The following is a 17,386-nucleotide window of genomic DNA, read 5'->3' as shown; positions in this document are numbered from 1 at the left end:
AGGGAAGTCCCTGCTACCTCAACCCACGGGGCAAACCCCAGGGAAATGCAATCCTCACAAGCACACAGGGAGCTTAGGGGCAGGGAGGAACTCTCTGGTGTCCTGTTCAAGGAGGGAAATATGGAACCCCTGCCAAGCCTCTCTCCCCACATACACACCGTGGGACGCCCCATCACCTCTTCTTTGCCTCTCCATGTTCAATCACTTCTCTCTCCCAGGTGTGACTTATTCTCTCCTCTCCTCTTCCAGTTTTTTTTCCTGTGTCTTTTGATGATTGCAAAATATATGGTGAGACAGGGGCTTTGTTTGGGTTTGTATGCCTCTATCCATAGTTTCAAGGCCTCTGGATGCCCCTATCCCTGCATCACACAGTACAGCATTATTTGCTCCCACCCTAATATGTCATGATGTAGCCCAATTTATGCCCACCTGCACCCCGTGCACGTGGTTCACAACCTTGGGAATCTTAGTGTGGATTCTTCCCATGCACATTGTGATATGGCATTATTTGCCCACCTGCTCAGCTAATATGAGGCCTTCCATAGTATAGTTCTCCTACTTTAGCATTGGATGAGAGACGATAGTGCTATTTACCCCAGACCATATTTGTAAGATCTTTATGTGTAGTTCCTGCCTCATCCAGCATAGACTGATGTGACCCTGTTCACACTGATCCACAACTTCCAGACCCAACTCACTCAACTATGGATTTCACAAGTGATTTGTGGCCCACCCAAATTTACTTAACAAAGGTGATCAGTGGAATCAACTGTTGTCACGGGCTAATGGTCATCTGTTGCTATGTGAATGTCAAAGCTAAGGCTGGTTGGGGAATAAAACATAAAGGACAAACCCAGATAGTTATGGAAGTGGGAGAAATTTATCATGTGAGAACCTTCAGTTCCAGTGACTTTTTTCTCTTCATTACACTGATGATGAGGCATTGGTATAATGGAGTGATGAATATTCTCTCTGCAGTATTATTGGAAAAACTATATTGGCTTAGTAATAACCAAACATCCTGTTGTGTGCTCTGGCTAATCAAAACCTGACCTGTTCTTAAAAGTGTGATTTAATGTAGACATATAAGCTAGTTTCTGATTAGCTGAAACAGTTAATCCTAAAACTTAATTGGTAAAATGTAAACTTTCTCATGGTTTGACATGAATTGCCTTTGGCAGAAAGCAAAAGAGTCACTTTGGCACACATCAGATTCTTTCAACATTTTTTCATAGCTTTTGTGATCAATTGCAAACTTTGTTTTAAACCGGTTCTCACCATTGGCCGAAATTTAAAGTTCTGCATAATAAAGTAATTTTACCTTGGGTTAGGATTATGTCTTTTAATTAAATTACGTTCCAGAATTGTGACTGTTATCTTTCAGACATCTTTGCTTCCACAGTAGAAAACCTGGTCTGTAACAGGATCGGGGGGGGAGGGAAGGGGGAAGTTGGGGGGAATGCATAATGGTCAGGTTTAAGAAAATTAGGGGAGATGGAAAAACCCACTTGTGGACTGTGAATGATTGATTCTTGTAACACTGCTGTTGTCCAGATTAACAGTGAACACCTTTGTGTGGAGAATATCTAGCCATATTCATTTTCTATGTGGAAAAATTAAGGAGTTAATTTAGGCATAATAAACTGGGATATGATTTGCTTTATTATTAAGGCAGTGTGTGAACACAACACAGTCTTAGTATTAATGCATTTTGATACATTCATGTTCTTAATGGGGTGTGGAGGGCCCAAATGTTCTTTGTGCCCAGGGCCCCAATAAATCTTAATCTGCCTCTGCTCATAAGAATCCAAAACCTAGGACAGGGAGCCCTACCCTTAGTGTGACAGGGTGTAACAACCACACACCAGCAAGGAAAGGGTTAAAGAGCTTCTCTGGATGCAGGAAGCCATGCCCTTTCTCCTCTGCTGGGCATGCTCCCAGTGGCGGGAGTGTTCAAAAGGCAGCAGCTCAAGTCAGTCTCAGCTGAGAGGGGAGGAGAGGAGTCACATGCAGTAGCCTCAGGCCGGGAAGGTTGCAGGATTGCAAGCTGCCAGGATTGGGATGCATATCCCAGCTGCTGGAAACCCATTGACCACAGGAATTGAGGGAGAAAACTTCTGTTGGCAATGGAAGAGATTCTAGAAACAGAGCAGATGGGACTACAGGAGGGACAAGTCCCCTACCAATATGAAACTGTAAACCTAGTACGGAGAGCCCAACCTGCAGGTAACCAAACTGTTACTACAAGTACACTACCCGTAGGAAACCTATCCCTAGGGTGGGGAGCTGTGCCCATAAGAAGCCTAACCCTAGGGAAGGGAGGCATGCCCATTTGAATTATATCTCCAAGTATTCTACACTCAGTGGTGAGCTGGAGCCGGTTTGCACCGGTTCACGCGAACCAGTTGTTAAATTTTGCAGCCGGTTTAGAACCGGTTGTTAAAGGGGTTCGGCAAACTCCGGCCCGCAGGCCACATGCGGCCCGCGGGACTGTCCTGTCCGTCCCGCCTGAGCTCTACTCACCCGGCAGCCCTGCGGTCCTTCAAGAGCACTTCGGCGGCAGGTCCTTCAGTCGCTCCAGGTCTTCGGCGGCATCCCATTCACTCGCTCCGGGTCTTCGGCGGCACTTCGGAGGCGGGCCCTTCAGTGCTGCTGAAGACCCGGAGCGACTGAAGGAACCAGTTCTTCAGCTTCTGGCCGTTCATCACTGCCTACACTTAGAAATGCTATCCCTAGTTCAATGTACAGGGCCTACAGGTACATTAACTCTGGGGCAGGGAGCTGGGCCCCAAGGAACACTAACTCTGGGGCGGGGAGCTGGGTGCTGAGGAATGCTAACCCTGGGGAGGGAAGCCAGGAACCCAGAAACCCTAACCCTGAGGCGGGGAGCACTATTCGTAGGAACCCTAACCGTAGCCCCAAGTCCTCTACCCATAGGAACCCAGACCCTAACATAAAGTAACTTACCCACAGGAACTCTAACCATAGCCCCAACTCTGCTACCCAAAAGAACCATAAATATATGAATGCTAAAACTAGCCACAAGTGCCCTACCCAGAGGAACCCTAACCTAGGATAGGGAGCTCTACCCATAGGAAGTCTACCTCAAGAGTGGCGAGCCCTACCTATAGGAACCCTATGCCTAGTCCCAAGTCCCATACCCATAGGAATCCTAGGTTAGGGAGGGGAGCCCTACACTTAGGAACCCTAACCCTAGGATGGGGAGCCCAACCCATCGGCCTAGCCCCCAAAACTTAAATATACAAACCCTAACCCAAACTCCCCTATCATAAGAACCCTAACCCTAACACCAAATCCAGAACCCATAGGAACCCTAACCCTAGGGTGAGGAGCCGTACCGATAGGAACTGCTAAAGTATGATCTGCTGTTTGAATAAGGAATGATTTGTACATTGCTGAGGACAGGTGCCAGATTAATTGAGCTGCAAAAACCAGTCTCATATTTCTTATCAATGAAAGTGAGTTGCCATCAATATTTTTGGTACTGCTTCTAGTAAAAAATCGGGTTGGGGGAGGGGTAGCTCAGTGGTTTGAGCATTGGCCTGCTAAACCCAGGGTTGTGAGTTCAATCTTTGAGGGGGCCATTTAGAGATCGGGGCAAAAATCAGTGATTGGTCCCGCTTTGAGCAGGGGGTTGGACTAGATGACCTCCTGAGGTCCCTTCCAACCCTGATATTCTATGATTCTATGAACCCTAACCACAGGGCAGGGGATCCTACCCATAAGAACCTTAATGCTGGTCCCAAGTCCCCTAGCAATAGGAACCCTAATCCTACTGTGGGAAGACATATCCATGGGAACCCTAACCCTAGGGTGGGGAGACCTTCCCCTAGGAATCCTAACCCAAGCCCCAAGTTCCCTACCCATATGAACCCTAATGCTAGCCCCAAGTCCCTTTCCCATAGGAACCTTAACCCTAGGGGAGGAGCACTACACATAGGAACCGTAAATCTTGGGTGGGGAGATCGACTCATAGGAACCGTAACACTAATCCCAATTCCCCTACCCATAGCAACCCTAATCCTAGCCTCAAGTTCACTAAACATAGGAACCCTAACCCTAGGGCATAGACCCCTAATTTTAGGAACCAGAACCTTAGGGCGGGGAAACCTACCCATAGGAATCCTAAAGCTAGGGCAGGGACCCCGACCAAAAGGAACCCTAACCTTAGCCAGAAGTCCCATACCCATAGGAACCCCCAACTTACGGTGGGGAGACCTACACATGGGAACCCTAGCTTTCACCCAAGTCCCCAACCATAGGAACCCTAACCCTAAGAAAGAGACCAATACCCATAGGAACTCTAACCCAAGGGTGGGGACCCCTACCCATAAGAACAATAACCCTAATGCTAGGACACCTACCCATGGGAACCTTAAACCTATCACCAAGTACTACAGGAACCCTAACCCTAGAGTGGGGACCCATATCCATAGGAACCCTAACCCAGGGTGAGGACCTCTACCCATAGGAACACTAACCCTAACTCCAAGGGCCCTACCAATAGGAAACCTAACCCTAACTCCAAGCTGTATGTGAGCAGACCAGGAGTGATAGCGCTCACAGTAAAGCTTAGGAAGCCTAACCCTAGGGCAGGTAAAAGGCACCTCAGGCTGGAGAACTGAGGGGACAAAGATGTTCATTGGTCCAGATTGTACCCTGGGTAATGTCAGACCTATCCACTAGTTCCCTGGATTGGTGAGAGGGAAGCAAAAAATCCTCAACCTGATCAGACTTCTCTGGCAGGGAGCGAAAATTCCTTCCTAGTCCCCAGAGCCTACTAGTATGATGCCCGCTGCTAAACCCAATAATGCAATCCTACGCTAATCCCAATGGTGGGAGTTGCTGCTCTTGGATACAGAATAGCACCCCAGGCAAGGGTGGCACTTCCCCGCCGGTAGTGGGGAACCACTGAGCTTCTGCCAAACATTTCTATCTAGCCCAGGAGCTCGCACTCCCTTTCCCCAAACCACTGAGGAGACAGCCCTCACTAGGAAGGGGAGGGTAAAAAGGACAACACAGTCCTTAAAGGGGACCCAGGGCTTTCTTTTCCCTGCTAGCCCGATAAAAGCCTCCCCATCTCTGAGGTTGTGGTCTGTAGCATTGGCCTGGAACATAAACAAAAAGGAGTCCCCACACAGCCAGCAAGGGAAAGAATAATGTGGTTTTAGGCTATATAAAGAAGGTCTGAAAGGTGCTGGGGGTTTCAAAGTCTTTATTTCTGCTTGTTTTTTCAATTATAAATTCTGGTCTTGTCTACCTGTTTTTTCCTGGCAGAGTCTGTGGATGCCTTGAGAACTAGTAGGATTATGATATCAGAGAAAACATGCAAGTGAATCTTGATTAATTGAGACGGGGAAGTGATTTTTTTTTATTCAGACTATTTAAAACTGTTTTCTGTTACTAACACTGACTTCACTTTTAGGAAATGCTTGTTGAAGATTCAGGACCACTTGTCCCTTTGATTTCTGACGTTTTAAAAAACTCCCGCACACCAATCTGGGTCTAAGCTAGTTATGTGCTATGTATATATCTTATGAACCTTGTAACCAACACTTGTAATCCCTCATGACCCAAGGCTGACCTCAGATGTACAGTACCTTTCCTCTTAACTTGTGTAAATTTGATTTTAAACATTAACTTTAATAAAATTTTTAGGATTTAGTATTCTGAGGGTGCAAGGGGGCAGAGTCTGAGATAAGAAACTGCAGCAACAATTCTATAAAAGAAACTTTTTCTATGTAAAATACTGAAGCTTATGAAATTTCTTGATTATATCCAATGGTCGCCTTTAATTTATTTATTGATTGCATTTTTTTCTGTTGTGGTAGTGCCTAAGGACCCCAAACAAAGATTGGAGCCCCATAGTACTACATATTGTATGAACAAATAACATCATTGTGGTTTCTCTCATACTCTGCCCTAGATAGTTTATAGTCTAGGATTCAGACAATATGCAATAAGTGAATAAACACATGGGGTATGGAGAGGTAGCGAGGAAAAGAAGGCAGGGGAAGAGAAAAGTGTTTGCGCATGATTAGTAGTCACATTGGTGTCAGAAATCACAAGAGGTCACCTGCCCAACCAATTGCAGAGAGCAGGGATTTGTAGGCATCACAGCAAAGGTGTAATCACTGAAACAAATAGCAAAGATGCGCACCTGTTTTGTCCCTAGACAGCTAGCCCTCATGATAACTCAACTGAGGAAGCATCTGAAATGGCAACTACCCCAAAACACACAATCCTTCTGGACAGTAATGGGCCTCTATGCTGAGCTAATGGTAGCCCAAATTCTGTAGAATCTTCATGATGGCAAGTACAGTTCCTATACTTTTCCACAATGCAAAGCCAACCCAGGTTAAAAAGAGTTGTTACACTAATGGCATCTATGTGCTATCAAAAGACCTATAATTAGAGCTGGTAAATGAAGAGATCAGCAACATCATCACCTAATGTGCTGGTCATATGAAGATCTCCTGACAACCATGAAGAAGTGCAAGCTGAAGTGGTACAGCCATGTAACAAGATCATCTGGCCTATCCAAGATCATCCTCCAAGGGACAGTACAGGGGAAGAGAAGAAGAGGTAGACAGAAGCAGAGATGGATTGACAACATAAAAGAGTGGACAGGAAAGGACTCTGCGGAGACTCAAGCACTGACACAGAATTGTCGGGGGGGGAGACAATTGGTTGATTGCTCACTGATGAGCAATGGGAGTGATGATGATGAAAATTTTATTAAAGAAAAGTTTTTGTTGAAAAATGACCGGTTGGCAAAAACAACATTTTTGGTAAGAACTTCCCGACAGTTTTGAAATTTGGGAGCTTTTGGGGAAAAAACTGCTAAACATGTTATCAAAATGCTTATGAAAATTTTTCATTTACTGAAAACCCAGATGTTGGTAAACAAATTTGATAACCATTTCTGATCCTAAGACCGCCTCAATGCCCACTGGCAGACAGTCCATTATACTGTAACTTGTATCAGGCCTGACACATTCACTATCCAAACACACCGTTGTCATAATATGCATCTAAAAGGTGTCATGTAAGGTATTGTATATAAACTGGTGACACGCTGGTCCCAAAAATAGTGTGTCATATGTACAAGTCGTATAGAGAGAGTTGTGTGTGTGCTGGAAATATGGTATTAAAATGTGTTTAGGAGGCAGTGCATACATCAAGCCTACTCTAAAGAAAGGAACGTGGATTCCCCCTCTGACTGGAGGGCTAGAGATGCTGGTAACTTGATGTGAATAAGAAAACTGCTTAAGCAAAGACTGTAACTTGCTAAAATTAAGGTTTAGTCACTGGAAAGCATGTTTTGTTTGTAACAGTACCTGTATTTTTCTATTGCTTAGTCTCTGTTCTTTGTTTAAAAAACCTTATTTTTATGTTATTACAAAACCAGCTCAGTGCTGTGTATTAAAGTAAAGTGTGAGTCTTCAACTAACCAAACAGGCTGATGTGTGCTCCGTCTCTTTGGAGGCAGGAAACTTAATTTCCGTGGGTGTCCAGTGAGAGGGACTGGACACCGCAGGGAGATGTCTCTGGGAAACTTGGGTACATTGATTGTTACCTGCAGGGCAAGGGTTAGACTTGAAGAGTTTGCTCGCAAGGCAGACAGGCTGGTGTGTCAGGGAAGCCAATACACAGCTTTGCATCATCAAAGCTCTCACTTGCTGAGGTAGAGGTGCAGCACAGTGGCTTATAGTTCTGGGTGTCCTGAGCAGACTGCAAAGCTTTGACAAAAATTTTAAATAAATGTAGAAAAAGTTTTAAAATTCTCAAAACTACTTGTGACCAGAGTCCTAGGGGGGAAGCCAGCTGTGGTCACTCAATTAGGGTGAACTGCAAAGAATGGGGCAGCCAAACCCCAAAGAGCTGGTGGATATTCCAATACTTAGATTCACCAAGCCAGCATGATGAGTGGGGTCCCACAGAGATTGGTTCTGGGTCCGGTTCTGTTCAATATCTTCAATGATTTAGATAATGGCATAGAGAGTACACTTATAAAGTTTGCGAACAATACCAAGCTGGAAAGGGTTGCAAGTGCTTTGGAGGATAGGATTAAAATTCAAAATGGTCTGAACAAACTGGAGAAATGGTCTGAAGTAAATAGGATGAAATTCAATAAGGACAAATGCAAAGTACTGCACTTAGGAAGGAACAATTAGTTGCACACATACAAAATGGGAAATGACTGCCTAGGAAGGAGTACTGCGGAAAGGGATCTGGGGGGCCATAGTGGATCACAAGCTAAATATAATGCTGTTGCAAAAAAAGCAAACATCCTGGGATGTATTAGCAGGAGTATTGTAAGCAAGATACCAGAAGTAATAATTCTGCTCTACTCCGCGGCTGATTAGGCCTCAACTGGAGTATTGTATCCAGTTCTGGAAAGATGTGGACAAATTGGAGAAAGTCCAGAGAAAAGCAACAAAAATGATTAAAGGTCTAGAAAACATGATCTATGATGGAAGATTGAAAAAATTGGGTTTGTTTAGTCTGGAGAAGAGAAGACTGAGAGGGGACATGATAACAGTTTTCAAGTACATAAAAGGTTGTTACAAGGAAGAGGGTGGAGAATTGTTGTTCTTAATCTCTGAGGATAGGACAGGAAGCAGTGGGCTTAAATTGTAGCAAGGACGGTTTAGGTTGGACATTAGGAAAAACTTTCTGTCAGATCATCTGGTTAAGCACTGGAATAAATTGCCTAGGGAGGTTGTGGAATCTCCATCATAGGTGTTTGTCCAACCTGCTCTTAAAAATCGCCAGTCAGGGATGGTCTAGTTAATACTTAATCCTGCCTTGAGTGCAGGGGACTGGACTAGATGACCTCTCGAGGTTCCTCCCAGTTCTATTATAAAACAGTTTCTTTATTACCTTTCTGGTTACTCAGAAGTCCAAACAACACAGTTCCCAAAGTGATCCAGTCTCAGGCCTCCATCCAGGTACTCACATCAAATATGATGAAAATTTTTGTAAATCTTATTTCATTGTATAAAAGAAAAGGATCTACCAATCCCAAAGGATCGGACACATTACCTCCCAAGTTAACGAATGTTTCAGATCTTACCCAAATACATGCTACAGCCAATTCTTATTAACTAAAATCTAAAGGTTTATTTATAAAAAGAAAGAAAGGTGAGAGTTAAAATTGGTTAAAGGAATCAATTACATACAGTAATGGCAAAGTTCTTGGCTCAGGCTTGTAGCAGTGATGGAATAAACTGCCGGCTTAAGTCAAGTCTGGAGTACATCCACAGCTTGGATGGGTCATTCAGTCCATTGTTCAGAGCTTCAGTTTGTAGCAAAGTTCCTCCAGAGGTAAGAAGCAGGTTTGAAGACGAAATGGAGAAGATGCAGCTGCCTTTTATAGTCTCTTGCCATGTGGCCTGTGCTTCCTTTGTTTCAAACACAACCTGCCCAGCACATGGATTGGAAACCTTAGAGTTCTCTCCATAGGCATTTCCCTGCATGCCTTGCTGAGTCATAAGGTGTATCTGCCTTCTCTCAATGGGTCAGTTGTATAGCTGATGGTCCTTAATGCGGCATCAAGCAGGCTAGGCAGTGCTGATGCCAAACTGTCTGGAGGCGTCACCCAGAAGCATAGCGCCAGTTTGAAATACAGACATACACATCTATAACTCATAATACAAAGGTGAGACAAACATATAAACAAGATTATCATATCTGGCAAATTATGACATTTTTGCAGATATCTTACATGGCATATCTGGCTGATTACTTCATGGGTGTTACCCCAGGAGCAAACATTTGAAATCCAGGTATAGAGCCAATACTTATAACTTTAAATACAAAAATGATACATGCATACAGATAGCATAATCATAACCAGCAAATCATAACCTTTTCATAGACATCTGACTCGACAACCTTTGTACAATATGTGCTGCAAATATATAACAGTGGTTGCAACAATGATCTATATGGTCATATTTTAATCAGAAAACATCACACTACTACAAAGGGTCCTTTTTAAATACTTTGAAATGAAACAACTTCAAAAGTCTAAAATTTTAACTAAAATACATTCTCGTTTTGCATCCGGCTCTCCCTCTGACAGCATTCGCCATTGTGGGGGTAAGAGTCCTTGAAAACCTACCAGATAGACCACAACTTCAGGTCTTCGAGAAAAAAATCCTGGAAACTTGTGGCAGCAACCCACACAGTGTGAGGGTGCTGAGCCACTAGCTTCCAGTATCCTCCGCCCATGAGTGGATGGATGTAGGGTATGTCTTCAGTGCAGAGCTAACTTGGGTGTTTGGCACTCAAGGCTGAGCACTTGGGTTAGACTAGCCCAGGTCTGAGCAGTCACACCTGAGTTATTGAGTCCTACATGGTGTGGCTCCCCTGTGTGTGTTACTAGAACTTCTGGTGTATGTCTAGACTGGAGTGCAAGCCCACTAGTCAGTAGAACTTGAGTTAGCAGACACTGGGTTTATTAACCTAGGGTTTGAGCATCTACACATTTGTAGCCCCAGATTAGGAATCGCTGAACCTTGGGTCCCAACGTACACTGCATTATACAGGCCCAAGTCCAGCCACCCATATCGCAGACTTCCTAGTGCCTTCTCAAAATGTAGCAGCTCTAGCCCTTTGTTCAGAGTGAAGTGTGGGAAAACCTGACTGCCCACCAAATATTGACTGTCCAGAAAACAAAGTTGGCCTGTGGGATACTTTTGGTGGATGCCCAGAGCAAAGGTCCAGTGGAGCTGTATCTACATGGCAAGGCAATAGGGATTGAACTCTGGCTCCCAGCTTGACTCAGTCAAGCTCTACCCCAGTGGGGTTCTGGGACTGAGCCCTGGGTTAGCGTGATTTTGTGCATCCATAGAAGGGGGGTTAGGTTTGAACCTGAATTAGAACTATGGGCTTACATTGCAATGTAGACACACTCCTGGCGGCATACCCTATGGTTCTTTGTGCAGTGGTACACTGAGCTGCTATATAATTATTTTGTAGTGACTTGTGGGACAACTTGTTTGCCCTTCTGGATTCATGGGGCTTGGGGGAACTATGGGAAGGTATTGGGGGACTAGCAGTACTTGACGGATTTAACCTCTGTCCACACGACAGAGTGGATATATGATGGGGGTGGGACTCACCACGCTAGCGACTTCTGCTGATAGTATTGCAGATCAGCTCCACTGGTCAGTACACCAACTCTCAGTGGTGTCTCACCTGCTGTCACTTTTGCTCCTGGACCTGTGTCACTCCAAGGATGGCAGTGTCCTCTTCAGGCCACAGCCCTCCGGCTGTGCCACGCTCTGTGCTCCCCCCCTTCCAGGGGACAGTACCACAGTCTAACGGTTCAGTCCCTTCCTCAGTGGTGGGTGGGAGGACCCAGGCCTGCCCACTACTCTGGGTCCCGGCCCAGGGACCCTGTAGATGAGAGGTTCTCAACCTATTCACCATTGTGGGCCATATATGCAGCTCTCTGTGGGTCATGTGGGCCGCATCCACACAATATATACACCACCCTGCCATTTGTGGCTGCCCAGTCGGGCACATGTCCCACAACTCCTACTCCCAGACACTCAGAGGCAGGGCAATCCCACCCACCGAGCCAGGTGAAGCCACCCAAGGGACAAATTTCCACCCTGCACCAGCTCTTCCCTCAGAGTTGGGACTTACAGCGCAGCCTCCTGCTCTGGGTGTAAGCTCCAGGTCTGGACATGGCCAGCAGGGGACGGGCAGGCATGAGTTGTGTGCTGCAGGCAGTCCAGGGCATGCTGCAGCCTGGAGTATGCTGATCCCACATAGGTGACATGTAGCTGTGGTTAGTGAGGGGACACATGCCCCCTCCCATTTCTCCAGACGCCTCTGGCACAGACACCCAGAAGCGAGGAGGCAGCGCTCCCCCAGCAGTGGTACTCACAGTCTTCTCCTTCTCTTCCCCCTGCCCCATCCCCCTATCCTCTCCCCACTGTCCCTGCCTTATTCCCCATCCCCTTCTCTTCCTCCTACTCTATCCCATCCCTCTTCTTTCCCTGCTGCCTCACCCTGCCTCCACACAGGCACTCGTCATTATACAGAAACAGGACCCAGTATAGGAGAAGAGGATGACAGCAGGCACTAGGACCCAGGAGACAGCATCCCAGAGCTACCAGCTCGGCCAGGTAGAGGTACCAAGTGAGCTGGTGCAGCATGGGAAGGACAGAACCTTCCTCCTCCCCCCAAGCTGAACAAAGCAAACCCTGCTCAGCATTTGCAGAAATCAGGGGTCGGGGGAAGGGGGGGCAATGCCAGCCCCAAAGTACACCCATGGCTGGCATGGGTTGATGACCAGCACCTCCCCCCACCCTGGCAACCCTACAGCATGTCCTGCAGCATGGAGGGAGGAAACGGCAGGCTGTCGACTGACCTCTTCCCCCAACGCAGCCTGCTTCACCTTCCCTACTGGCAGGGGGCGCTCCAGCAGGGCTCTGTGGTACCATCTCCCCCTCAGCAGGCCCAACCCCTGCCAGGACCCAGGAGCAACAAATTTTTTATTTATTTATTTAATTTATTTATTTATTTATTTTTTAAGCACTCAGCTAGGCCACAGCTGTGTGCAAATTGGGCCACAAGCAGCCCACTGGTTGAGAACCACTGCTGTACATGGCAGCCACGTGCTATTTTCCTTCCAACCTCTTAGTCTATTTTCCCAGGCCACTTCCCCACAGCCCCAGTACCTTCTTAAACCTCAGGGCCTCAGCTTGCAAGTCCCAGCCACCAGCTCTTCCCTAGCTCCCCTGGTCCCTACTAGCAGCACTGCTCTGTCTAGCATGCTGGCTTTCTTCTACCTGCAAGGGTTTCAGGGAGCAACTGAACCTGCTCTGCCCTGCAGCTCTTCTTATATGGGCCTGCCTGGCCCTGATTGGCTGCTCCTTGCAGCCCCTCTCCTATTGGCTGTTTTCTGTATAGCCTCCCTAGGGCTCCATTAACCCATTACAGGCCAATATGGGGTGGACACCCCATCATAGGGTACCCACCTAAGTGAAAGTAGAACCTGGGCTTTAGCCTACAGCCCCAGCTGAGCCAGCTAGCTCAGGTTGAAAGCACCACCAAACTTGGGTCAGAGGTTTTTGTGTGTAGATGGGAGTGGGGCTAGGGCAACACCTAAGTAAGAGCCTGAATTAAGTTTGCAGTGAAGATGTTTCTCTAGCTACATTCATTTAGGTATCCATTTTAATTGGAACCCATGTAAATATAATCCACACACCTCCTGGGTGTGGTGTTCTGTCCCCTTTAGTGGCACTGAGACCACATAGAGATTAATGAGTCTGCTACAGTCTTAGCTAAGGGCCATGTGGCTTTTAGCTCATGCAGTAGAGGCTTATGCATTTAGCTTCAGAGATCCCAGGTTCAATCCCCCTTGCCGACAATCAGTGTCTGGCAGTGTTACATAAACATGAACCAACCAGTATAGCTCAGAAATTAGTTTTGTCAAGCGACTTTCTAATAACGAAACACGGAGTGGTTTTTAGCTATAAACCCACACCACATATGCCCATTCTAATTACTATAGCTTTATAGGTTTTTTGTTGTTGCTGTTCAGGATCATTTAAAATAATGATCTTATATCTGTTCAGAGAAATAACCTCCGACCACTAGACCCAGACTTGGGTCACGGCAAGACCAACATCCTTCCAAGTTGGGGACCAGCAGCAACTCGTTTTAGTTTTGCCATCTTCAAGGAAGACGTACAAAAGGAACAAAATTATAAGATGGGTGCACTGAAGGAAGCTGGTGGTAAAGCGAATTTACAACCCATTTTCTTTGTCACTTCAGTAAAAGTTACTCAAATTAATCTGTAGGAACTGGGAAGCAGCCAGTCACTCAGTCATTTTGTATGTGCACTAATGCAGGAAATTTAACCAGGGTCTGCTTCTTCTCAAAATAAGCTACCCATTAGGCTCTGGTGTAATCACAATTTCTTATGAACAAAAGGATAATTACCGGTCATTAGTAGACCAGGCATTTTATGTACTCTTTCATTTTGGAGCATTTCTTTGCTATTGAGGTAATGCAATATCTTTTTAAAAAACATAAATAGAGACATCAAAAAGTAAAGAGAAATTTTATAGCTCTGCAGGGGAAAGAAAAACACTTCCTAGTTTTAAAAAAACATTCAGGTTTTCTAAACTTCATGGGTGAAATCTTGGCCCCACTGAAGTCAGTGGCAAAACTCCCATCGACTTTAGTGCGGGCCAAGTTCACCCCTATTTTATGTATTTTCAACGTACAAAGCTTGATTCTTTCAAAGAGTATCAGCAGACAGAAGAAAACACAAAACTGCACAAATTTAGACAGGGACAGTACACATGTAAATTGAATTTATAGATAAAAAAATTTCCAAGGGCACTTTTTGAAATACTGTTTGAAAATGTAGCCTTACACCAATTTTCCTCTTGAAAATGCATACACTTAAACCCAATCTCATCTGCATAGCTCCTACAGTATTGTACGTATTTCTGTGCGAATGTGGTTTTTCATGTGTTATACCCTTTCATTGCCTAAAGTCTGTCTGCAATCAGTTTTTGCCTGAAAAGGAACTCCAGCACTGAGTCCCTATAATGCATGACTGCATAGTGGAATGATTTATTCCATAATAATTATGTTTGTTAAGTTTGGAAACTTTTGGGGGAATGTAATGTAATCAGTATGTAATTGATTTTCCAGACACACACAAAAGACACTAGATAGATAGATGTGTGTGTGTAGATATTATGCAGAGTTTGAAGATATGATGTGCATCTTGCATGAGGAGGAAACATCATGAAAGACATATTAAAAAATAAATTGTGATATTCTGAACAAACACTTCAGCATAAAAAGACTACAGCTGGCAATCTATAATAATATTAAAAATATAAAAATAAAATAGCACAAAATTAAAAAATATAAAATAAAAATGTCACAATGGAATGTTTCAATTGACGAGAAACAACATTCCCAGAAAATTTTGAAATTTGACATTTTGTGCAGATTTACAATGAAAATGCATTTTGTCATCCCAGAATTTCTTGTGAAATGGAAATTCCAGTTCCCAATCATCTCTAATAGACAGGCAGATAAGTATAAGCTCAACACTGGAATTCACTTCTGCCAGTAGCCTGACATTTAGTCCATTTTTCAGCTTCTTCCTGAGGGTGAGATGAATGGGATGTGTTAGTTAATTTGAGGCATTGCCTGTTGGTGTAAGTATAGTAAGCCATATTCTCATTTACACTAAAGCCCCTTTAGACCATCCTGGCAGTGTAAAGGGGACATAAAGTGGTGAATATGTAATTTACTTTTACTGTAAGGTACCCTTTACACTGCCAGAGCAGTGGAATGGGGAATTAATGTAAATGAGAATATGTCCCAGTGAGTCCTATTATGTGAACTACCTGTGCCCTGAAATGTGAAAGCAGGCACATTTTTTAAAGATAAATAAATGCAGACTCAAGGACAACGGGCTACTCTACGTCAAATGGTCCCTTACAATATGTGTAGTGTTCCAGGTTTTCAGTTTTTACCGATTTTCACTGATAAATTACCAGGGTTTTTAATGAAAGGAGTTCAGTTTTTACTGATTTACACCCATTTATCAATCCACTCAATTTTTTGAGGGTACTATTTTTGTTAAACACTAATGCTTTACGCGATTGTTGTGTCCTGCAGCTCTGAGATTGAAGCCGTTCTACAGTGTAAAACACAGAACACACACACGATGGAGGTCAGAAAATCAAACAGTGTTAATATCGTGCTATGACTTGCTCACATAGAGATGCTGGATGCCTATTTCTTTGCGTCCGTTTAGTGCAGCAAAGTGATTAAACAAGATAAGGTTAAAAGGTAAACATGGGGTGAAAATGCATGAACACCAACAAGAAAATTGGTGCTTAGAAATTTTCAAGACAAGTAAAGATGGGAGTGAGGAGGACACCTTGCGCTGCAACTACTGCAGCAGTGACGTCAGTCCTCGCCCTGACAGAATATAGGAGTGGGTCCAAACAAGTGACACAAAAAGCTCAAAGAAGACAGTGAGCTTCGGGATAAACAGGCAATATCAGGAGCTTTCAGCAGGGCTTTAATGAAAGAGAGGACACAGCACGATTGTGTCAGTTAATTTGTGTGTGCTCTTTGTTTCGTTGGACAACTGCTGTTAATTGTAGAGGGGCTTATTGGTGACTTTGTGCAACAATACTGTCCAGCAGCAAAAACCCTTCCTAATGCAGACAACATCACTCATAAGTATCTGAAAAAAAATGATGATTTTTTGGTATCTAAACTCATGGAACAAATTGATGGAAATGTGGTGTCTTGTCTGATTTTTGACAAATCTCCCAATGCTTTGGACCATCCAATTCTTGGCCCTGTGTTTTCATTTTTTTATTTCAAAGCAAATAAACCCGCATTGTTTCGTGACATTCATCCCCTCTGCTGACATCTGTTTGGTCGATGCAGCAATAACTGACATGTTTGAGATGTACCAACTAACTGGGGAAAATGTGGCCACAGCTAACACAGATTCTGCTTCCTACATGGCTAAGTTTGCATGGGAGATTAAATTCAACCCGCTCATCTGATTAACGCTGCACCATCAGCAGCTACTGCTATATAAGAAATGAAAGACGTGAAATCTTGCATCATTTGATTTGGGATCATTTTCAAGTATGTGAACAAATTGAAGGCTTTGTTTTACACAGTGCAAAATGAGTGCAGAGCCGACTGCTGATTACCTATGCCTGTCGTGCCACATCGGTGGATGAACTTGTACTTCGCTGCCTGGCATGTAAATAACACATGGACTGTACTAATGCATCTCCTAGATTCTCCTGAGTTTGTTGGTTCTAAAGCAAAAACTCTGAAGAGACTGGCAAATAATCGAAATGACCGCCAGATTCTGCACGCCAAGGTAATGTTCATTGTTGAAAACTTGGAATCACTGTGTGACACACAGAAAACATTGGAGTTTTCTCCGACTACTGCCAACACGTTTACCAATATAGACATTTACCAGATCCTGACAAACAAAATCTCATCTGAATTGAGTACAAAAGCTGCAGGAGAAACATACAGTGAGAAAAACCAGCTGTTTCTGGAAATCCTTCCCACCCTGGAACATGAGAAAACCAAAAAAGGGGTCAAAACCTTCAACACAATGCTGAGTGAAACATGGAAGACAATTGTGGCCCATAATTGAACCCTGACACGTTTGGTTCTGAAGATTCTTTCTGGAATGTCATCCAGGTGTTGCACCCCTTTGTGGAAACAGGAAAGAAAGAGAGGGTTTAAGTGCAGCCATTTTAATTTGTTAGAAACAGAGCAACTTTTATGCTAAGTCTTAGCCTAATATCGCGGGACCTGT

This window comes from Chelonia mydas, chromosome 1, assembly GCF_015237465.2.
Source record: "Chelonia mydas isolate rCheMyd1 chromosome 1, rCheMyd1.pri.v2, whole genome shotgun sequence".
Classification (NCBI taxonomy): Eukaryota; Metazoa; Chordata; order Testudines; family Cheloniidae; genus Chelonia; species Chelonia mydas.
This window is presented reverse-complemented; position numbering follows the sequence as displayed.